The sequence below is a fragment of the Lagopus leucura genome, unplaced genomic scaffold, assembly GCF_019238085.1.
Source record: "Lagopus leucura isolate 7727_CA_CO unplaced genomic scaffold, USGS_WTPT01 Super-Scaffold_100002, whole genome shotgun sequence".
Lineage (NCBI taxonomy): Eukaryota > Metazoa > Chordata > Aves > Galliformes > Phasianidae > Lagopus > Lagopus leucura.
In genome coordinates, this window is record NW_024962263.1 from 90,304,725 (window position 1) to 90,329,888 (window position 25,164).

Sequence of the window (25,164 nt, forward strand, 5' to 3'; positions counted from 1 at the left end):
CTTTTTGCTGCCCTTTGGATGGGCAGCTGGGTGGCAGAGATCCTTTCTGTGGCACTCATCCTTCATCTGAACAGATGTAGCACAGGACCACACATCCTTCTTTGAAGCTGATGTCAGCCCATCCCCATCATGCCCATTCGAAGAATCACAGAATCATTAAGGCTGGAAAAGACCTCTAAGATCATCAAATCCAACCCGATCCATTCTCACCATGCCCACTCAATCACATCCCTCAGTGCCACATCTCCACAGTTCTCGAATACCTCCAGGAATGGTGACTCCACCACCTTCCTGCTCAGTCTGTTCCAGTGCCTGACCACACTTTCAGAGAAGATATTTTTCCTCATATCCAACCTGAACCTCCGTGGTACAACTCGAGACCATTACCTCTCATCCTTCTCATCCTTACTCTGAGTAGGTGTGGCCCAGGACCAAAAATCCTCTTCCAAGCAGATGTAGTCCAGGGTCATACACTCTTTCTCTGAGCAGATGTGGACCAGTACCACACATGCTTCTTCTCAGCAGATACTGTTCATGACTAGAGGGTGATGAGGGGCCTTATTTCAGCTCATATTTTGCCATGGAGGGGGGATATATGAAGCAAGGAGAGCAAAACACCTCCTGGGATGTCTACAGGAGAGCTGGAAGCAACATGAGGTCCAGCTCACCTTCCAGCATCCCCAAATCATGCACATGGCTGTGCTCTGATTTCTTCTCTTTCCACACCATCCCAACTGCCTCTTATTTCCGCTCTGTGCCTCCCATACATTAATGAAGTATTTAAAAGTGATAGGGTAAGCTTTTTTTTTTTTATTCCTCCCTCGATGCAAAATTAAGTTGACTTACAAGCAAGTTTCCACCAAAAAAAAAAAAAAAAAAGAAAAAGAAAAAAGTAAACCTTTTGTAAAAAGATGTATTTGTCCCCATGGCAAGAAAAATGGAGGGGAACATTGACCTGCTGTTAATTACAACAAATCTTTCCTTGACATTAAATTTTAATCATTCACATCTGCCAGAAGGACAAAAGGAGGCGAGGAAGGTATTAGCCAAATCTGTCTGTTTCTCCATCAAATCAGGGCGTTTCAGTGAGTTTTCTGCTAGTTCTCCTCCTGCCATTTACAACAATAGAAATTAAACCCATTTGGGTGATATGCTACAGAAAAGTGAAAAAGTTCTGGAATCAGCAGAGTAAATCCTACTGCTGGGAAAAAGAATGTTAAATGAAGGCGGATCCATTTCCAGGAGTACTAACTCCTAAATTCAAGGGATTATCTCAGAAAGTGATGTGGGAGACAGTGCATCCCATGTGGGTACGGGGATTGCTCAGGCAGCAAAAGAAGAGGACAAAAAGGGATAATAATGGGTGCTGTGGGCCATGAAGTGACAGCTGAGAGCCCACCTGGGTCCCTGAGCTATGAAGCTCCAGGCACCGGGGTAAGCATGAAGCTGCTTCTGCAGTTAAATCCCACTCAGAAGCAGTGGGAAGGGACAGGAACATTTATTTTCCAGCACTCGGAAGCGAGATGAGAGCAACAAATGCACAAATGCAAATTGCACCTTTGATAGGGATTGCACCTTAGATATGGTGCCGGTGTTGTGAACTGCACCAGAGGAAATATTGGAGGTGCTGCACTCCAGCAGAGCCACCCAGAGCAGCCCTTTATAATCCATCCCGACCACTAAACTGCCATAAAAGCAACGCAGAGGTTGAAAACCTCCGATAAAACTGGATTGCTTCCTCAAAGCCAGGCATTAGGAAGTAAAATAAAAAGCTAAGGACTAAAAACAGCACACTGTGTGCTGCTGGCATCTTTCAGAACTCCTGATACAAGTTCTGGTGTTATCAGGGATTGTAAAAAAGACTGCACTTGAAGCCTAAAAACAGCTCCAAGAACATGACAATTTCTGTCAAAGGGCCATGAATTTATCGTCTCAAGACGACTTCTGAAAAGCACAGGACTGTCACAGACTGAAAGTGAGGATGTGATGGGAAATGAGGGCAGCCTCTAATGGATGCAGTGGGAGAGCTGAATCTGCAGCATCATGCTCACTGCGCCAAAGTTTATTCCAAAAACAAACAATTTTCAGCTCTGAGATCAAATTCACAAGAAAGGGAGGAAGGAGGACCCAGGGAACTACAGGCTGGTGAGCCTCACCTCTGTGCCTAGGAAAATCATGGAACAGGTTCTCCTAGAAGGCAGATTTAGGCACATGAGGGATAAGTGGGTGATCTGAGACAGCCAGCATGGCTTTACCAAGGGAAGGTTTTGCCTGACCAATCTGGTGGCCTTCTATGATGGAGTGATGAAATCAGTGGGCAAATGAAAGGCAACTGATGTCATTTACCTGGATTTGTGCAAGGCCTTTGACATGGCTCAACATTGCATCCTTCTCTCTAAACTGGAGAGATACAGACTTGAAAGGTGGAGTATTCAGTGGGTACCGAATAGGTTGGAAGGCTGTAGACAGAGGTTGTGGTGAATGACACTATGTTCTGGTGGAGGCTGGTGATGACTGGTGACCCCCAGGTGTCTGTCCAGCGTCTGGTGCTCTTCAACATCTTTATCAATATGATGGATGATGGGCTCAAGCGCACCCTCAGCAAGCTTGTCAATGACACCAAGACAAGCTGTGTTGGCTGACACATTAGAAGGAAGGGATGCCATCCAAAGGGACCTCGATAAACTGGAAAGGTGGGCCTGGGTGAACCTGATGAGGTTCAACAAAGCAAAGTACAAGGTTTTGCGCTCGGGTCAGAGAAATCCTGGATACATATTAAGACTGGGAGAAGAACTCCTTAAGAGTAGCCTTGTGAAGAAGAACCTGGGGTCTTGGTGGATGAAAAACTGAACCAAAAGTGTGCTCCTGCAGGTCAGAAGGTCAGTAGTATCCTGGGCTCCATCAGAAGAGGGGTGGCAACAGGGACAGGGAGGTGACTGTCACTCTCTACCCTCATGAGACCCATCTGGACTACTGCGTTCAGGTCTGGGGCCACCAGTACAGGAAAGATGTGGAGCTGTTGGAAAGGGTCCAGAGGAGGGCCACAAAGATGATCAGAGAGCTGGAGCACCTCCCTTACAAAGACAGGCTGAGGGAGTTGGGCTTATTCAGCCTGGAAAAGAGAAGGATGTGGTTGCTCCATCCCTGGAGGTGTTCAAGACCAGGTTGGATGAAGCAACCATTTCCCATCCCATCCTCACTTCCAGTCTGAGCCCTGGGCAACCTTCTCCAGTACCAGATCTGGAGGTTGGAGGCCCTGCCTGCGGTACAGGGTTGGAACTTAATGATCTTTGGGGCCCCTCACAACCCAAGCCATTATGATTCTACGATCAAATGCCTTCACTATGGGGTTTGTTCAAAGCCTGGAAATAAAGATTCAGCAAAATGCTAGCAAGAAGCCAGAAAAAAGCCAGCGAAACACCAACAAAATGTCAACAAAAAGCCAATGAGAAGCCAATAAAATGCCAACTAAACACCAACAAAATGCCAAGAAGCCAACCAGAAGCCAACAAGAAGCCAACTGAAAACCAACAAAAATCCTCAATTTCCCTTCCTGAACTCCCACAGTGATGCTGTAGCTCACCATCGTGTTGTCACAGCAAGCAAGCTGCTATGGTTTCATTTCACTTGAGATGTTTTCTCCCACTGTTGTTATTTAAGGTTACTATTACGCTGCTCAAACTCTTTCAAGACAAACAGCACGCAAATCAGAACGGAGAAATCCATCCAGCAAGCTACCACTTTGCTCCAGATTTCCTTCAAATATTGCTTTCCTCCCTCCCTGGAATTAGAGTGCCTAATGCTTGAGCCCAGCAATTCCTGGGAATTCCTTACTTACTTCGTGGTACCACCATGCCCATAGGTCACGGGCATCTTCACTGCATGCTTTGATCAACCTCAGGAAGTCCCAGACTTCCCTTTTTTGTACTACTCTGGTGAAGGCATGGCTAAAAGGTGATGTTCAGCTTCAGGATAACTCAAAGGAAGGAGATAAATATAAGACAAATATAACAAAAACAAAAACAAAAAAAAAAACAACTGCCTACTCTTTACATCTCAGAGAAGAATATGTGGGAAGTGGAAACACACAGCTAAAGTTATCAAGGGCTATCAAGAGAAAAGGAAATTTCACCACTGGAACAGAGGCATTTTACAGCATGCAAGAAGTGCATCATAGCAATCTGGCCCCTAAACCAATCAAATGCAAGTAAACTGCCTGCATACAGAATGGTATTTAAAATGATTTTAACTAGAGGCACCATTGGGTCCACCTGGTCCAACTCCTGCTCACCCAGAGCTATGCTCAATCCTGTGCCCAAGCTGGACTGGATATCCCCTGCTCCCTTCTGGTCCCTGTAATGAGTAATGGGCTGAGGGAGCTCCTTGGCTCCAGTTGGACCCCAGGACTCTTGGCCTGTCACTGGGCAATGTTGGCTCCACCTTTTTGTATCTCCCTGCAGGGATTTATGGACATTAGTGGGATCCTCCAATCCTACCCTGTCCCAGGCTGAGCAGTTCCAGCTCTATCAGCTTCTCCTCCAAGCTGAGCTCCAGGCCCTTGGTCACTATGATGGCCTTCTATTGGGCTCTCCCCAGTATGCCCAGCTCCTTCCTGCTCTGAACCCAGCACACAAGCAAGGCTTCCCCAGTACTGAGCAGAGGACAGGATCCCCTCTCTTTACTGGCAATGCTTTGCTCAATGCAGCCCAGAAGACCCTCAGCCTTCTTTGCCCAAGAGGCCTTCACTGCCTCACATCCCACTCACCAGGACCCCAGTCCCTTTCTGCAAAGCTGTTCCCAGCTGGGTGCAACCAGTCTCTACTGCTTCTCCCCATGTTCAGGCACTCTGCATTTGGGAAAAGCCTCATGGGCCACTCTCATCATTCCACACCCTCGTGGTAACCCAACACCAAGGTGGTTTCCAGGAACAAAGCTTCAGGGAAAGCTGTGGCTTAAAGGAGATGCTGGTTCCCCATAGACTGCATGCATAGAGGGGAAAATGCAGATTATAGAATCACAGAATAGAATCATTAATGTTGGAGAAGACTACCAAGATCATCAACTCCAACCACAACCTATCTCCACCATGCCCACTAAACCCCATCCCCAAGTGCCACGTCTCCAAGTTTTTTGAACACCTCCAGGATGGTGACTCCACCACCTCTTTGGGAAGCCTCCTGTAATGCCTGAAATTCTTCCTAAGATTAATGGGGGCTTGGGGCCACAACGGTTGTCCTTTTTATCAACCCAAAACTTTGTTTTACCTGCTTTCCTGCAGCAGAGAAAACAACACTTTCTCAGTGATTTATTCATTAGTGATGGACTTGAGATCTTAATTTCTGCTATAAAATCAATGCAGGAAGGAATATAAAAATCCTGGAATATAAAAAAGTTAAAAGCCCTACATCATAGTTCACCTCTATGTTCCCACCTATTGAATAGGTGGTTTGGTTGGGATGCAATCTAAGAAGGACTCCTTGATAGGAAAACAAAAACAGAATGACACAAAAATACCATGTTACTGTAGAGTCTGCAATAAAACAGGAGGATATATCCAGTGGTGGAAAATATAGGGCAAAATGGAACAGCAGAGGGAAGATGGGACAAAACAAGAAGGCAGCAGCTGAGCTTGGTGACCTTATTCCTTGGTGAAAAAGGGAAATTAAACGGAATAATTTGTGAGAAAAAAAGAAGGGTCTCAGCAGCTCAAAGCTGAAGAGTCACAAAGAGCCAGCATGGTTCTTCCTCCAATAGCCCTAAAAAAGTCGCCAAAGGAGGTTGTAGATCTGCCCAATTTCTGCGTGGACCTTTCAAGAGTTCCAATAATTACACATAAAATGATCTTGCAACAAGGACAGACCTGTGGATTAACCTGAATAAAGTTTCATCGGAGCTCTTACCTCTCTTTCCTAGCAGCAAATCCTTTTGGTGTTTCGCATTAAACTAGGAACACCTGGAAAATGTTGGCCCTAAGCCACACAGCTTGGTGTCTTTTGTTCTGGGTACCAACTTGGCCAAGTCCCTAGAGTTAACAAAAGGATTTGGGATTACAGTAATGCTGTTACGAATTTAGTGTGAAAACAGACACCGGTATTACGGGATGATTATCACAGAGCATGTTCAATATGTTCACACAGAATGGCACAGCAAGAGGTTAATTATATTGCTACTGGAATCAGCTTCCAAAAGGACCATCCTTCGATTTAAGAGGGGAATTTAATTTTCACACTCATTCAGTTCTGAGTTCTTTCAAGAGAGACGGCTATTTATGCCAGAATGTAAATGATGGTATATGATCATGAACTGCTGCTTAATAGGAAATAAATCCAATTGATCAAAAGTGCTTTACCTGCAACCCCAAGTAAGAGGACAACAGGAGCACAGGCTTTACAGCTGAAGTGTTTTAGCAGACACCAAGTGCAACTCTTTGCCTAGCATTGCAGCCACTTTCAACTGGGAACATTTGGGGAATTAATACCAAATCTGCTTCACTAATTCCTTATATTAAATGGACCACAGGCAGGGATGAAGTTAATGTAAGCAATCAGGCATAACAATGCACGGGTGCAATGGCACTTGCTAGAGATCAACTCTAGAAACACTCATTTTAGCAGGGAAAGTATTAAAATCCACATATACTGTTACAAGAACTGCAATTGCACCCAAACTTGCAGGTTGGAAGCAAAAAGTAGAGGAACTTGTTTCCTGGAATTATGGCGTTGGAGAAATAGCATCACTCGTATTCAAGGGAAAAATCAAACTGTCAAAAGCTCATCAAGTGTAAATTCCTTAAAGAGCGCTTTGGGGAAAATGTTTCGTGTAACATTTATGGAAAAGAAACATTTCTACATGGAAATACGATTAGACCAGGTAATTTATTCTCAGTTACAGTAAGTTACAACCCTGTCTGCCTCAGGCCCAAGGAGGACTCCATGTATTCATGCTGTGTTCTCACTGCATACAAGCTCAAAGTCCTGTTGTACTGGAGACAAAAGGAATGGAGTAAAACCTTTGCACAGTGGGAACTGGAAGTCTGATGGACTGAAGGGCTTTTTCAAGACGTCATAGCAACTCCCATTAGCATGCCAATGAAAGACCCACTGATGTTGTCCCAGCAAAAGGCAAAACTGAAAATTGCTACTTCCAGCATCTCCCACCTCTTTCCGGGTCTCAACTGAAGTTCTTTCCATTACCCCTCATCTTTGTGACACAGTTGCCCTCTCCAACTGCTTCTACACGACTAAAATTTACTTAGTTCTTCTGAAATATCTCTTCAGTGGGACCAAACACAAAGAAATTCCTACATCATTCTAATTTCTTCAATGTCTTCTCCACGCGTTTTGACAAGTGTGGATCATGAAGACTAAAAGTCAAACCATCCCCACCATGTCCACTAAATCATAGAATCATTTGGGTTTGGGTTGGAAGAGACCTCAAAGATCATCTAGTCATCATCCAGCTATAGGAAGGGACACCTCCCACTAGACCAGGTAGTTCAAAGCCCCATCCAGCCTGGCCTTGAATGCTTTCAGGGAGGATGCATCCACAATTTCGCTTGGCAACCTGTTCCACTATCGTTCATCCCATCACCAGGATACAGGGCAGAGCATGACCTCCCCACGCAGGCTAAGCACCAGCACTCTCCCCATCTCTTCCTGTGGTTTATACAGAATAAGTTCAAGACAAGGAAACAACATAACATCATGCAAAGCTGTAAACACTGGGGATGCTTCTTGATAGGATGGAACAGGACTGCAGCATTCCATTGGCACAAAAACTAAGGGAAAAGATTTCACTGTGTGTTCATGGTGAGTAGTATTTCATGGTGAAAAATGTCCAAAGGCCAAAATGCAGAGAAGACAATGGCCAGGCTGGAGGTTGGATGAACTTTGAAGGCCATTTCCAACTCAAATGATTCCACAGATTTTCAATCACACAACTGGACGCGTTCAGGGTCACGCTCAGGAAAGAGATGCTCAAGTTTGCAGATCTGAACAGACCAGTACCAAAAAGACAGAGCTGTAAGAAAGCAATTCTCAGCGAAAGCACTGCTCTCATCCACTGCTAACCCCTCCAACCATTCTTCATGAACTTAAATTTTACCCTGTACGAACACTCGCACCGAGAAAGTCAGAAGCGCAGTGATTTAGTTCATCTGTCTCCCAGTTCTATCTATCCATCTTTCTGAGCAATCCACCCATCTGTTTAATCCATCCGAGCTCCTCTGCAGCCTCCTGTGCCCATTCATCTGTCTGCACGCACGGCATGATGCAGGCGTCTGCCCACAGGAGCGTCACTTCAAATTTGTCTGCTGCCAGAACTGTGACTGCTACACTATGGGTATTTCTGCAAGGTTCCTGCAACAGCCCCTCGCGTTTTACAAGGAATTAGCGGGAAAAAAAATAAAAAGGAAACTTTTATAGATGTGTTGCCACATGCGCGTGCGTTTCTTCCTTTCCACATATGTTCCCACTTGGATGCAGGCATTCCCTGTTTCCATCCAAGGCTGAGATGCTGCCTATAGAGGAATCTATAAAGAATCACAGAATCACATCTGAGTTTGGAAGGGTCACAGAAGGACTGAGTCCAATCCTTGCCCCATACAAAACTACTCAAACCCAAACCTTTACCTTAAGAGTGTTGTCCAAACAGTTGAACTCCAGAAGTTTGGGTCCATGACCACTGGCCTGAGCAGTCTGTTTCACATTCAACCACGCAGAAAGGCAAAGAACCTTTTCTAATATCCAGTCTGACCCTCCCCAATGCAGTTCCAAGCCATTAAGACTGTTTATGGGATGCAGTTTCTTTGGGGTTTTTATTCATTTCACCTTCCACTTTCAGATCAAAGGTGCTTAGGGTCAACATATCCAAATACAAATGCAGAAATGCACTAACCACATCCTTGGCGCTGCTTTTGGAGCAGACAAGCAAGAGACTTTTTGCTTTAGAAACAACAGAAAATCCTCTTGACTTCAAGTACCAAATCCCCTGAACAGCACTGCTGGGGACTTTCAGTTTTTAACACACTAAATTAGGCATTTAAATCTTGCACACAGTGCTGAAGATTCATGATGTATGTCTCTCGGTCCTGGAAAGGCTAACAGTGATTTAATACATGGAGATCTTAACTGATGATTGGTATCCCATTATGCACCGACCATCAGCACGTTATACATCACAGCCAGCACTCCCCTTCCTCCACCCAGCAGGAAAATGCTTGCAGACTTCACATCCCTTACAGGGATGGATTCCTAATGCTCTGCAGACACACACAGATGAGTTATTTGTTCTTGTAACGCAAGCAGCTATTCAAAATTTGTCTCGCATTAAATATGGCCACCTAAGTGGCTTCAGCAGCAAGACAAACTTCTCCTTCTCTAAGCAAAACTTGCCACTTACTCGTCTTCCCCCTTGACCCTGAAGTTCCTGCAGCAGACAGCATTTGGAGGCAATAACCGGCTGAATTTAATCACAGAATCATAGAATCATGAAGGCTGGAAAAGATCATCGAGTCCAACCCCAACCCATCTCCACCATGCCCACTAAACCATGTTCCCATGTGCCACATCTCCAAGTTTCCTCCAGGGACAGTGACTCTACCACCTCTCTGGGCAGGCTGTTCCAATGCCTGACCACTCTTTTGGAGTAGAAATTTTTCCTAATATCCAATCTAAACCTCCTCTGGCTCAATTTGAGACCATATATTTATATATTTCTGTTTTGACAACATATATACTCCCAAGTGTCAGCCACAAGTTGCTTTCATTACTTACACAAGATTTAGCTTCTCCAAGAGTTCAGGGATGGCATACAAGTAACTGAAGACTGGTGAGTTGGGAAGAATAATGGAGCACCCTGGACCCAGTTCTACAGGATGCATACAACTTTAATATCAGAATGTGTCCAACCTGCCCACAGCAGAGGAGTTGGAATTGGATATCTTTACGTTCCCTCCCAACATAACCCATTCTATGATTTTATGATCAGTGGAGACAGGAGGTCCTGCTGGGGACAGGAAGACATCTCACCAATTGTTTACGTTCCCATAAGCCGTGGAGATGTGCAATCCCAAAGCCAGCACAGGGGTCCATGCACTGGTATCCAGCTCTGTTCCATTCCCATCACTAGTACAGCTCCCTTACAGTGCTTAGGGAGTTGATGAGCCTGCTAACGATGAAGAGGCTGCGTTATCCACCCACTAAGAGGTGGTCACACTTAGTACACTACAAATGCACTTTTCCCTGATACAACCCCCTGTTAAAGAGTGGCTCTCAGTGGCTCTCTGGAGCATTGGGCCTCGTTCATACACAACCCTTATTATTATAACAAAAGAGGGATTTTTTTTTCCCCCCCCTCTACCTTCCTTCAGCGAATGATTATTAATGTGTTTCCAGGAGCCGGGTCCATTTCTCTAAATGAGAGCAGGATGGCAGGCGAGGCGGGAGGAAGGCTGATAAATGCCCTCCTCCCCCCAGCCTCACGGCGGGAGCTGCCAGGGGTTCTCGTTCTAACAAGCTTCAGATGGAAGATGACTGGAATAACAAAGTATGAATTTTTATGAGTCTAATAAATCACTCCACTTTTCCTGCTCTTGATCGTTTTCAGCACTTCAAACACTAGAAAAACCCCGGCTATAATCAAATGGGTTCATGGATCCTGTGTTAACGCCGAGGCACGGGAGGGGTGCGCACAGAGGTCGCTCTGCAAACCCATTTGCATTCATGCTTTAGGATTGACTTAATGTATTTTATTTTTAATTTAATGATGAGACATTTGAATTCCACAGGAATTCCCCCACCCTCAAAGCCTTATGAATGCAAAGGCCGGCCTTCTTTCCCCCCTTTTTATACTCTTCCTAACTATCCACTTAAAAAAAAACCTGACCCAACTCCAGCATCAACAGAGAAACTTGGGTAAAGTCCATAAGAGCTGAAGAAAACTTTGCAGGCAGGTTTGTTAAGCTCCTTTTAATTCTCCTTCCTAAACTTATAGATACTGTAAGTGATGAACAGCCTACCCAGAGAGGTGATGGGTGCCCCATCCCTGCAGACATTCAAGGTCAGTCTGTATTGGGCTCTGAGCACCCAATCAAGCTGTAGGTCACCCTGTTCACTGCAAGGGAATTGGACTAAATGAATTTAAGTGCCCCTTCTAACTCAAACAGTTCTATGATTCCACAAATGGGCTCTGATCCCATGCAACTAAGAAGCAACAGATTTGGGCTTCAGCTTGCCACCACCGAGTACATGTACATGTATTTGCCAAGGAAAATACCTGCAGAGAGACCTGGCTAAACACTGGCTAAACACCAAGGAGGACCACAGTGATCTAAAGAAAATTGGTACGGAAAACAAAGATTTTAGTGTGCATAGTGGTGATGAGTTGGTGGCTAGACTTGATGATCTTAGTGGCCTTTTCTAACCTTAATGATTCTGTAATTTTATGAAAGAATTACTGTTGAAAGCTCCAGGACAGCAAATGGCAGAGAACAGAGATGGTTAAATAAGGCAGCACGCAATCAACATTATCAAATACTCTGCAGTACTTTGAGATCAATCCCATAAATACAACCTGCAGTTATGAAATGTGACCAAAAAAGTCTTTACAATGGATGTACTCATCCTGGTCCACTAGCACTGTGCCGATGGCAAATCCTACTAAGGCAAGCCATGGCCCCACTGCCCCCATATCAATGCAGCACTCTCATCCTGAGGCTCTCAGGTTCATGTTCCCAAAGCAAGGAGGACAGGTGAGCTGGGAAACCTGTTGTTTTCGTCATCTTTCTCCTCTTTAATCCCTCGGATACGTTTCCACCGTGCACCGCTTTTCATTTGCTTTTCCAGCAGCACAGCGCTGAATCAGGGAGGGAATTCATCTTTGACAAACATTTACCGATTATCAAATCACAACTGCAGCCACAGACAGGAGCAATAAGTCACTTTAAGCAGCCGTCCGTATTGCAGTCTGAGGAGTTTGGGCAGCTCCGCAATGACAAATCACTCCTGTCAAAGCCGCATGTTCCCTCGCGCTCCGAATCCGTGTTCTCTGTTGTTCCACACTACCTGGTGTTTAATGACAACACTGTCAGACTAAGACGAAGCCTCTGCGCTGTGGACTGTCAAAGCCCTATTAGAGGAAAGATTGAGACCCTACTCTTCTTAAACTCACTCAAGCAACACAACCCGCTAGTTTTTATAATTATGGTACGAGAGCCATCGATCGCGTGCTGACACCTAACCTATCTGTATGAAATGGGAGTAGTTTGCTGGGTGACAGTTGCTATAGATTATTGTGGGTGGGTTTTTCCCCCCTTTTATCCATCGCTCTACAAAGCCTAAAATAGATGGGAAAGAAGAAGGGAAAAGTGTTTGCCTTCGCTGAGATGCCTTTGCTATCCCTGCTCTTTGCCTTCAAGAATCACAGAATGGCTTAGGTTGGAAGGGTCCTTAAAGATTATCTAGCTCCAACCCCCTTCCCATGGGCTGGTTGCCACCCATTAGATCAGGTTGCCCAAACCCAAATCTAAATGAGCCATGAGCACCTTCAGGGATGGGGCATTCACAGCTTTGGGCAACCTCCTCCAGTGCCTCGCCATGCTCTGAGGACTTGAAGAAGTTTCACATAACTCCCACCATTGGGAAAACCAATCCCCCTATTCTCATTTGCACACAGGAGGAACAATACATAGATCATGTTTTAAGTCAAGTATTAGATATGGAGGTTGGCAGCCCTGCCTGCAGCAGGGGGGTTGGAGCGTCATGATTCTTGAGGTCCCTTCCAACCCAAGCCATTCTATAATTCTATGATCATGCCAAGAAGCATTTGACACCAGGGCAATGGTGTGGGAGCACATCCTTGGATGGAAAAGCCCATGTAGTGGTATTTGGAAACTGCAGAACAGCAGGCAAGGTCAGAAAATCTTCTCCCAGAGCAGAAGCATACAGTCCAGCATAAACTCTCATTTTTTGGGTTCATATCCTGAGTTCCCAACAGTATAAAGGAAAGTAATCATAGTATGAGGGTGCTGGGAGGCTACTTCTGAGCTAGGCAAATAGGCATAAAGGAAAGGAGACCAGAGCCAAAGTGGCATTCAACTGTACAAAGGAAAACTTGGGGTGCAGAAGAGGTACTATGTTACTATACATAAATATTTTCACAGCCTATGCTATACACAAGCAGTAGTGCATTAGTGGCTTTTTCCTTGTACTGCCCATTTGGGTGATACAAATGGGGGAGTTTCACACACATCCATTTCATCTACCTCCAAAAAGACCACAGCTTCAATTGCACTAGAGAAGAAAAAAGAAACACCAGTGTTCCATTGGGGCAGCTCTGGACACTCAACGTGGGACTAGAAGGCACCAAAGGGTACCCAAGTCTTTACCCAATTCCCTATGTTGGAACTGGAGGAACTAATTCCATAGGGTCCTAAGTGGGATCCAAAGAGCCAAAACTATCACCCTTGAGCCAGAAGTGAAATCTTCTCATTTTGATCTCAAGAAATGGCCGCCTTTGGGAAAGGAAGAGTTTCCTTAAACTAAAGAAACATCACAACCAGATCTTTGCTTGGTTGAAGTTCATATGGGGCTTACAGTCATCTACACTTGTTGTGTTGAAAATATAATAGAGGATAATGAGAAATGAATTTCCACTGGCTACCTGAATGGCACCAGAGAGCCATTTCTCATCAGGAAATGTGAAATAAACATCAAACCATGTGAGATCCATACACTTTTAACACAACACCTTTACAGACACAATTTGTTAGCATAAAGGCAGCAAAATGACCTCATGCTGCCCACTTAGGAAAGGGACAAAAAAGCTTTGTTGGTGGCAGCTTTTTGGCTGCTGACATCAATGATAAAGCCAACAACAAGGTAAGCTCAAACCAAGGAGCTGGATGGTCTCAAATCATGTATTCACCTCATCCAAGGCTGCCAATGAAGAAGGAACCAATCTGTCAAAATGAAGACAAAAAGTTCCCATTTACGGTGGAAAATAAGCACTGTTTTAACCAATGTACCAATAACCCCACCTTTACCAGTTGGTGAGTGTTTTATGTTCATGCTTCAACCCCTGCTGACCAACACACTCACTCCATCTTTTCCAACTGCACACGTTGAAGGAAACAGCATCTCATCCTGCGCCTAGAAACCAACAGCAGTGCCTGGATTCTGCCTCCAATAAACACCTGACTTTCTAAACCAGGACTGACAGGAGTAGAACGCTCCCCTTGCATCGCCTTTGGGATCACCCAGGGATGTCAGCGTGGGAGAAGAAAAGAAGAACAAGAAATCTCACTTCTGCCTCTAGTTTGACAAGCCATTCTAGACAGGGGTGGTAATATTTGATAAATTTTCATTTTCCTTCCAAGGCTGTCAGGTAATCTTTTTACTGACAGCACTACAGCGGTTTTCTGTACTCTCAGGGAAAAGGGCTTGTACTCGTGCTTGTTATTAAGCCAAATACATATTTTGGACTTAGAAACAACTACTATTACTATTCCTTCCCACCTACAAATAAGTCCTCCAAGGGCGAGGCAACACAACTCCATGCACCAAGCTGGTTAACAACATAATGCCCATGGAACCTTTCATTCCAAACCAAGAGTCAAAACCACCACCAGCTCCGGGTCCCCTTTCACCACCAGTACAATCACGCTTCCCCTCTCTCTCTATGGGGGATAATTTTACAGTTGATAGGACTCAAATGCCACGCAACGTTGCTGTGGCTTAAGTGTGACCACATCACTTCTAATAATACCTGCTGAAGTCACAGCAAGGTGGTAGTTCCCAAAGTATCATGTGAGGCCATGGGACTGAGCTCTCAGCCATGCAAGAAGCCACATCAACCTCGTCCTTGAGTGCGATGTCATCCCACAATGGCCAAGAAGCCATACCCAGCCCCATCTCGTCTTTACAAGCAAGAAAAGGTTCTCCTCCTGCTGTTTCTTGAGATTGAAGGATGCAAGGAGCCCAGGCAGCTTTGGACAGCACTGAATTTTTCCCAAAAGCAAGAGAGGAACATCAAACACAACCACGACCACAGGCACAATTGCTGCTTCTGAGTGGGATGTCACTGCACCCTGCACCAAACAAAATCCAGTGCATCACAGTACACAAAGCAAAACTTTCCTCTGCTCAATCCCAGAGAGATGGTTGAAGGCTAAACCTGCTAAAACCAAATGGGCATCCTCCAGAAAATTCCCACAGGTCTGAATCAGGACCCTTTCGAGTCCCTCTGTCTGTCCCAGAGGTAGTTCAGCACAGAATCATAAAATCATTAAGTTTGGAAAAGATCTCCAAGACCATCAAGCCCAACTCCAACCCATCCCTACCATGCCCAGTAACCATGTCCATCAGTGCCACATTTACATATTTCTTGAACGTCTCCATGGACAGGGACTCTACCACTTCTCCCAGCAACCTGTTCCAATGCTTGACCACTTTTTTGGAGAAGAAATCTTTCCTAATATCCAATCTGAACCTCCTCTGATGCAACTTAAGGCCATTATGTCTTGTTCTATTGCTGTTACCTGGGAGAAGAGGCTTCCACCTTCCTTCCAGGCAGTTGTAGAAACAAGGTCTCCTCTGAACTTCCTCTTCTCCAGACTGAACAAGCCCAGTTCCCTCAGCTGCTGCTCATAAGACTTGTGCTCCAGACCCTTCACCACCCTGCACTTAAATTAACCAGGATAGTCCTAATGATTGCTCTGTCTCAAAGTGCCCTAAGTACTCAAATCCACCATGTCTAGGAAGAAAATGCTACAAATTATTTAAAAAAAAAAAAAAAAAAAAAAAAAAAAAGCTTTACAAAAGGAAGTGATGCCTCTGAAATGATTTTCTCTTTCCTCTTGCTGCATTACTAGTACTTTCCTGCAGGGGGAAAACAGGTCAAGAATTACTGACCCATTTTATAGGGAGAGGACAAATAGTTGCTCTTAGCATTGGTTTAATCAATAAAAGAAGATCATATAGGTTAGAGGAATTTTCTTTTAAAGCCCTTCTTTCCTTGCTATTTCATTACTGCACTTAGGGAAAGGTCACAGGGAGAGAAGCACAAGGTGTCGACTTCCCTGCACCATGATCATTTGATCCAGGAAAAGAAACTGAAGCAGGGACAGAAATACCACAGTTAACAGCGTCAACAAGAAAAAGTGGCAAGAATCATAAATAAAATCATCAGGTCTCCATTCCATCGTTAAATACTGCTTTTATACCTCTTCTTCTGTTAACTGTTTACAAGAGCATGGTAATTCCCAAGCCATACTCAACTAGCCAGACCAACTCTCAGAGGCCTTTTGGAATAGAAGAGACTCCACAGTGCAATCTGGAGCAGGGATATCTCTCCTCACTCTAGAGCTGCAGGAAAATGGTTCTGCATGGCAGCAGGGACAGAGGTACGTGAGATGCTGAGATGCTGCACTCTGTTTGCATTCCATCATCATTAAGACACGGCTACCACCAAGCTGCACTCTCATATCTATGAGCATAACTCTGTGTACAATCTCCCTGCCTTGTTTAGGACTGTCCAGTACAACACTACAGATGGAAGCCAGAAAAATCTACATTCAATGTCAACCCATCAATGAGTAGTGCTACACTTTCCAAAAGAGCTTGAGACATATATGTGAGCAAAAACCCTAGAGCTGTGCTTTTGAAAATTCAACCCTCCAACTTCTAACACCCTATTCATCCAAAAACACAGAAGAGAAACTTGGCTGCAAAAGCAAATACTATCAAACGACAACCTGACACCGTGGCAGGAGTGTCGCCTGCCACATTCCCAGACCAGCCTCCTACTATTACCAAGCTGTTCCTTCCAGCAAAAACAACTGTCCTAGTTCCTAGCACAGTTATTTTGGGTTTCCTGCTATCCAAACCTTTTGGTGAAAGCCACGTCACGAAATCATTGAACACTATGAAGACAAGGATGAAGGTTTCAGCCCTTTGGGGCAGCCCATTGGGCTGTTGCAGAAGGATGCTGTGGAAGATGTACTGCTGCAGTATCACGCAGTATTTGCACACTATGAGAACTGTACCCTACTCAGGTCTTCTCTCCACTTTGGCCAAGGCACTTATAGAGCTCCCCTAATCCCTCCTGGTACTGCCATGGTCTTATAAGCAGCACAGCCCTGTCACACTTGCTGATAAACCAGAAGAACAAATAAACACACAAGATTTAAACAGCAGCTGTAAGACTTCATTGCGATATCAATTACTTCCCATAAGTCTTCCATTTCCAGAGAGATTTAATGGGAACGCCATATGGACAAACCCACACATTTCCAGCATGAGATCTCCTCCAAAATCTTTAAATTCTTTCCTTATTCCACTTCTCAAGCAAGCTTCTAGGTCTTCACTATCACTTTGGGTACAAAGAACGAGTTTCTTTTAATTATTATTATAATTGAGAACAAAACCATATGATCTATGATCACAATGAAAGCTCACCTTCAAACGGTACATCAATATCCACCTATACCAGTAGCTCTACTTTGGATTAAAAACCAGAAGGCAATGCACTGCATGGGGTTTTTTTTGTGCAGATGTTTGCAAACAGCCCAACCCCAAACCTCAGCACTCCCCAGTGCCCAACAACAGACAAAGCTTTGGGAATCTTGCACAAGGAGAGTGCAGCTTCATTGCCTCTCTGCCGTGCATAACCCAGCATACTCCTCCATACCTCTCTCACAGGTGGAAGCAGCTTAATTAATGATTGCACAGTCTCATGAAGACTATTAGTGCTGAGTATTATTAGTTAATAAAATACTCCATTACTTAGGTTACCTCTTATTTGCATAATCTTCTTCGTGCTTTCTTTCTATGTTGTCCTCTGTAGTGTTGTAGGATTATCACCAGCCCCATCACTTTAATACCCAAATCTGCATCCCCAACCCCCCTGCTCTGTCATAAAACTGTTCTGCAAAAGGCTATCAGCAATGTAAGGCAATCTGAATGAATGCAAGAACAATCTCATAGGGGTCTCAGGGCTTTTGCACCCACTCTGAAGACATGAAGATGTGAGGTGAGCACAAAGAGGACACTGAATTAAAACACATCGTTTAGAAGAGTTCTAGCATCCAGCAAAAACCCAACACTGTCCTAACATGAACAACACTTGCCAGAAAATACCTAAATTTTAACCAGAACGACCAACCAAGTCACTTAAGCTTTTCTGTTCAATTTCTGTGACGCTCCATGACATGATGGCTTCTTGTGCAAAGGTCAGAAATCCCCTGACAGAAATCCCCCAGGAATAGCGGCCCTATAAAAAGGAACTAGGAGTTCCCAGCAAATCCCACGTGCAAACCATAAAACTGTAATCCCTGAGTGCTGGAGGGATTCTACGCGTGCCACGAGGACACTGAGCTCAGAGCCTGACCAGAAGCGCCATGCGTTGCCTATTGCTCAGGCACAGGGCCAAATATATGGGCTTTACAATCTAATCCCTTACGACAGACTGTGTGTTGCTTTGCAAGGGTTTAAAATCAAGAATAAAAGTTTTCAGGTAGGTCCAGGAGCATGGAGAAATACTTACCAAGGTTTGCAAAGCGTTCTTGTAATTCCTTTTAGCAGTAGCTCAATGCGACCCATGGTCTTAGAGAACCAAATGTTACACTTCTATGTCCTCACGATACAAAAAAAAACACCACCACAAAACAAGGCAAGATGCATAAGCTGATAGGAGGGCTTGAGATAAAGGAAATCAGTGAATCACAGAACTGTACGGGTTGGATCATCCAATTCAACCACCCTACTAAATAAAACCTAGACTATGTTGCAAATCTTGTACAATACCTTTTAAATAAAGCACGATAGGATAGAAAGTTCCCAACAAACACTTCCCAAAAGCCAAAAGCCAACCTGCTGTTGTAAAGTCTGTTGAGCATTCTCTGCAATGAGACCCAGACCAATTCTTGCAAGCTGAGCTCTGTGCAGGGATGGAGGAATGATGGCCATGCAATGGTGGCCAGGCAAAGATGGCCATGCAATGACAGTCATGCAACAATGATAGTGCAGTGATGGCCACACAATGATGGCCACGAAACAACAGGGCCATTTCAGGCTCAGCAAAGCCTCAGGTGCCACCAGCGCCATCAATACCAAGGGATACCTTGCAAGGGATGTCAAGAAAGCCACCAAGAAGGCAAGCAACAGCCTGAAGCTGGGGCACGGATGGTTTGGAAAGCACGCCTAAGGGATCTGCACGGCACTCGCATTACAACAGCTCTAAAATAAAGTGACTGAAATTAGAAACTCCTCTGATTATCCAGGCAGCTTTAATAAGCCTGGTCCTCAAGTACCAAGCACTGAGTGCTCTTAACATTGGGATCCCAGGGAGCTTGCTTGTAACATTTCTTTGCTTTTTAAGAGAGGTAATATCAGCGGTTTGACCTCTCTTGGAATGAAACACGAGGTCAGAGCCCTGCTGAGGATTGCATCCAGCACGAGGTTGCAGACACGGCAGCTCAGATGGATTCTGTTTGCCTTCTGCTTTGAGCACACATATATTTTGGCGCATATATAGGCAGATAACCAAACACAATAGTCAACATTAGCCTTTTCCAAGGGCTTTTTACAGACAATGGAGAAATAATACTCTGAACTGCATGAGGAAAAGCCAGCAGCTTTTTGGGGAGGGAATGGGAAATCCTATTAGCCTAAGCTGGGCTCTCACCTCTCACCACTTCTTTGCATAAAAAACAACTGTTTCCCAGCAAACCATTCAGGAAATTGCCCCATGCCCCCTGTGTCCCCCAGAGCAATTCGGGGTGCAGCACTTGCACACGTAGTGCCTAATGTTTCACACTCCAAGAGCTCCTCCAGCATGAGCTCGCTGTGTAATCCCCACAAACTGCTTCCCAAAACAGCTGCAGTTCTCCTTAATTAGTCTCTGCGGGCAATGGGCATTAATGATTTCGGGCTGATGCAGAACTATTTTCGTGTCAGCCTCGCGTGCTTCCCCCGTGCAGCCTTGCTGTGTGCACTTAGTGGAGCAGCATAACCTTTTGACCACGGCCCTGCTTGAAAATTTAAGCTAAAAGCAGCTGACCAACAGCACTGAGATGCTGTCACTTTCAGGAGGAAAGCACCGAGCAGCTCTGAGATCCATGGAGAAGCCACAACTGCATAGGGCACAGTGGAGCCCAAACCAGGCACTCCAATTTTGGCAGCCCCGCAAACATCCTCATCTTTGGGGTAAGTTGTGCTCAGATATAGGGTCAAGCTCACAGGCTAGAAATCTGTCATCTCCTTGAGGGCTCCTTTAGCATCAGCTGCCTTCCAATAAATGTTTCTCCTCTTCCCAAGCAAATGAGACTCCAGGGTCTGAACAGAAGGTAGCAGGGAAGATGTTACCCACCAAGCTGTTGTCTTGACTCAGCAGTTCAGTAGAAGCCTTCAGCAAAAAATAACTTCTTTAGCAAAAGCAGGTTGTGCGATAAAACCTAGCCAATGCATCTTCCCAGTCCTCTTACAGAGGCCAAATTACCAAAGCAATTGTAACAATTAACCACAGAAAGAAAAGTTGAGAATTACAACTCCTCATTGCAAAAAGGAGTTTGAGGAATAGCCAACTGCAGTTGGGAAGAGGTGCACCAGAGTTCAGATCAAGAAAAAAAACCAGTCACCTGCATGGTAGTAATGGGTTGACTGTTGGACTTGATGATCTTAAGAAGTTTTTTCCAACCTTAACAATTCTATGATTCTAGGAGTGGGCATGGTGGCGATGGGCCAATGGTTGGACTTGGCAACCTTAGTGATTCTACACTTTTATGAGCTCTACCACTACTGCGTTCAAGGCAGAAAATAACACAAGCTCACCCAAAAAACTTCCTTGGTTCCCTGATCACAGATGGACATAAGGATCTGACCACTTTACCTACCAGCCAAAATTCACCAGTGCGGGCTCTGCCTTTTACTCTACCATAAGGAAAATCCTACAGCCAGGTGGTTTTGATCTTCAATCAAAGCAAAATTCCTGATTGAGGTTAGAAGGGGCAGCATTTTGGGAAAAAAAAAAAGAAAGTGGGAACAACAGTGCTGTCCTATGGTATTTGGATGACAGGCTCCTGCTGAGTGCTCCTCTCTGGGAACTTGGGTGTGCTGTCCCCATTCTGACAGATCCAGACCACAAACCCAGCCTTCCAGAGGGGGATAAATGTAGTTGAGAATAAGAGCAGAAATCAATTAAGTGAAATCTTCCTACAAGCTCAGCAAAACCTTTCAAAGCTGCTTCTCGGGGATGATTTTCTCTTCTTGATGTACCTGTGCAAGTCCCAGATGTGGCAGAGAGGTCCCCAGACGTCGCCTGGCTCTTCAGGGAAGTATCCTATAGGGTTATGGCTCCCAGAAACAGAAGGCAAATTCCTCTTCTTATCCTCTGCCTCTTTAGTTCTATTCTTTTCTCCCTTACTTCTGGCTGAAATATCACAAGGGAGGGTGCTGAGTGCCTGCAGGATCACCAGTTGCTTTAGCAAGAAGCCTGGAGGCTGCAGGGAAGAGAAACCCAAGGAGCAAAAGCAGCAGGTTCTCCTGCATCCAGGGAGCTGCCAGCCCCTCCAGCAGGATTACAGGGGAAGATGACACAAAATGGTACCTATGGGATACTGAATTGTCGTCAAAGCTGCTCTGAGGTGGGTAAAGGCATCTGTGCCCTGTTCAGAGCTGGAAAACTTCATTTAATTGCGATGCCTGCATCCCTCATAGCTCCATCAGTTATCTCAGTATCATAATGTCACATACCAAAAGCTCGTGGCTGACAGGGTAATAAAACCCAAACCTCCCCTTCTGATTAATGCAAGTGGTTTCAGATGTAAAACAATACAAGCGAGCTCAGAGCTATTTAAAATAATAAACCGCCTTTGATTTTTCATATTCATAAAAGCTGGAACAATATGGCAGCCCAGGAGGATGCTTATCAATAAAGCTGAAGTGGAATATCAATATTTAGCTATGTGGAAATTTATCACAACCTGGGAAGCAATCATTAATGCAGGGTTCGGTAATTTGCACCAAAGCAATGGAAATACTGACAAGAGCTTTATACTTCCAGTGTACTTATTTCTATACTGAGGAGTGGGGCACGTGGTAATGCAAAGTGAGCAACAAAAACAGCAGAACTTGGCCTTCCATCACAGATCAGCAATACAGCAGAAGTGCTCACAGTGCCCTAGATGCTGAAGAACCCCACGGATTTGAGGGTTGGAACAAAATGATCTTGAAGATCCAATTCAACCCAAGCCATTCTATCATTTGTTCCCTTTATGATCTTTAAGGTCCATTTAACTGAAGCCATTCTATGGTTCTATGATTTTGAAGGTCCAATCTAACCCAAGCCATTCCACAATTCTGTGGCTTGAATAGGTTTGAAGCATCCAGAAATGCCCAGCAAGCTATGGGATGGGATGGGATGGGATGGGATGGGATGGGATGGGATGGGATGGCTGCATTGCAGGACCCCATAGGCAACATGGAGGTGTCAACTCACCAGTCTGCAATCCTGAAAGAGCTTTTCTAAGATACTTCCAACATGGTCTTGTTCCTTAGGGCTTCATTTCTCTGCAGAAAACTGCATTTCCTCAAGAAGAGGAAACAGGACATCTCTATAGGGTTATCCTGAAAGGAGAAGGAACTTCTAGGGGCACTTCACAGGGGAAGATTAGGAAGGTGTTGCTACTTCCTCACCTACTCATTTATGCTTACACTGAGCAAGGGCTGGCACAGAGGGTCTGCAAAGCACAGAATGCAGCTTAAGGAGGTTTGAAGCAGTTAGAAAAGCTCAGTAAGCCATGGAATGGAATGGTTGCACTGCAGGAACCTACAGGCAACATGGTGGTATGAACCCACCTATCTGCTACACTGAAAGAGCTTTTCCAGCCACTTGATACTTCCATCTCCAAAATGGACTTGTTCCTCGGGGCTCCATCCCTCTGCAGAAAACTGCACTGCCTCAAAAGGATAAAACAGGACATCTGTATAGGGCCATCCTGAAAGGAGGACACATTTCTCAGTAGGGCATCCTGGGGCAAATGAATGAGGATGATTAGGAATTGCTGCTTCCTCACCTCTACATAGGTGCCAACATTGAGCAAGCAGTGGTAGTAGGAGTCTTCAAAGCAGAGAATGCTGCTTTCATCGCAGGCAGAAGAAAACAGGGCTGCAAGGGCTGGAAGACACTGATTAGATGGGGAAACTGAGGCTGGACAAAGCCACAGTGGGAAGCCAACAGAGGAGATCACTAACGTCACCCCCGGGACTCCCCTTCCACCAAGCTTAAGCACAATATAATCTCACCCCAATTTAACCCCCGTTTCATGCATGGGCTGAAAGCAGAGGAGCAGGGATTAATGTGGGCAGGATGTAAACAAAGGAGCTGCAGTTTTTTGCTCCCAACCCTGGAAACAGCGCTGTGTTTTCAAGCTCACAAAGTAATTCCGTTCATCTGCAGGGTGACGTGTGTGAAAGCGGTCAGCATCGGGTTTCGGTACAGCCGTGTGAATTCACTAACTGTATGGCTATTAATACAGTCAGGCATCCTCGTCTGCTGGGAGGGGTTAAATGGGGAGGCATTAACGTGGCGTGCCACTTGTGCCTCCAGATTTGGAGCTAAGGGCTGCGGTGTCCCCGTGTTCTAAATGCTGTCCCATGCTCTTCTCTGCATGCTGCTGCTGGAGCTCTGACTGCAAAACGTGGCTCAGTTGGGTCTATGCTTAGATTTGGGGAGTAATTCTGCTGCAAACCCAAGCAAGAAAACCTCTGGATGAGGTTTGAAGGCATTTTATCCCATGCCAAGCCGAGATGGAGATTAAAAGCAGCTGCAATTGAACCTGGGATCATGCACTTGATATCACATTCATCCCACACTGACAGTCCTCTGCCCTACATCAATCCCCTCCTGCACTTTGCCAATGCACTTTGCACAACAGTTACCCAAAATTTGAGGCTCCTGTGCTGTCTCAGCACGTGGAGGACATCTCACGGCACCTAAAGCCATTAACACATCACATGCCATTGAAGACATAATTAATAAGTCTCAAAATTCTGCTTTAGCTACTGCTTGCAGAGCTATCACCCACGTCTAAAAGTAACACTTGAACATTTGCATCAACTTTTGTGGCAACTTTGGTATTTTTTCCCTTCCTTTTAAGCCAACTTTGGGCCAATTTTGCTATTTTTCCCCTTCCTCCTTAACTATTCCCCATATTTTCTAAAGCCTTTCCCAACCTGAACATTATGTACAAAGCTTCTCAGATCCCACTGCATCTTCTCCCTGCATCTCTCGGGGAAGAGCATAGAGAATATTTTGTCCTTCCCTTAGGAGACCTCAGAAAAATTTCTTACCATCTCTCCTCACTCTCCCAGAAGTGTTTTCCCTCTGCTTAAAAGAAACGAAGGAACAGAAACATAGATTTTTCCTATACCAGACAAAAGTGTTCAACAGCAGAAGGAAAAAAAAAAAAAAAAAAAAAGAAGAGAAAAAGCAACCAACTAACCTTTTTCTTCCTTTCCAAGCTGCTTTGACATTTCTTCTACTGTCCTAAGTGGAGCAGCATGCTGCTTGCTGTTAAATCATCCCCTCAGGTCACAGCAGCGCAGCGGATTAATGCATTCTCTGCTCACCCTGCAGCCTGGCCCAGTACCGACGGCACAGTTGAGCCATCACTTTTGCAGTCACCAAGCCTCCTGCCTTCAGATTAAATGCATATTTTTAAATCAATGGTTGGAAAAATGCCCTGCAAAGAGCCACAGCGAGTGTACGGAGGAAAAGAGATTTCCAACTGTGATTGTGGTTCTAAGGTACAGAGCCTTGCAGTGAGAAACCTTGGTTGGATTTGGCTTCGGGGTGAGGGTAAGAAGGAGAATCTTGCATATAATGTTCCAAGACCTAATTTCAGTCTGTTGTTTATAGATCTTTAGAACTGTTTTGGGGAATAATTGCATTGCCCCTTTGGCCACCTTGAAAGGACCAAAGGGAACGTAAGTAAAAAGTTAAACACTACGTATCTCTGTACAAGCTCTCAAGAGTTAAAGAATCAGTAGTAAAACACAAAATTCAAACAGCATTTTGTTCCTACATGCACACATTTAGACACCATTGAAAGGAGAGTACTGCAGAATTAACACACCTGGACGTATTGCTCACAGTCCTATGACAAAAGCT

The 25,164-nt window shown here is 44.9% G+C and overlaps 1 protein-coding gene across 1 annotated transcript in view; it reads right to left on the reverse strand.

The window, feature by feature from the left end:
- Positions 1 to 25,164, reverse strand: part of ZC3H3 (zinc finger CCCH-type containing 3) — a 155,140-nt gene that overhangs the window by 89,490 nt on the left and 40,486 nt on the right. The gene's annotated exons all lie outside the window — the stretch shown is intronic.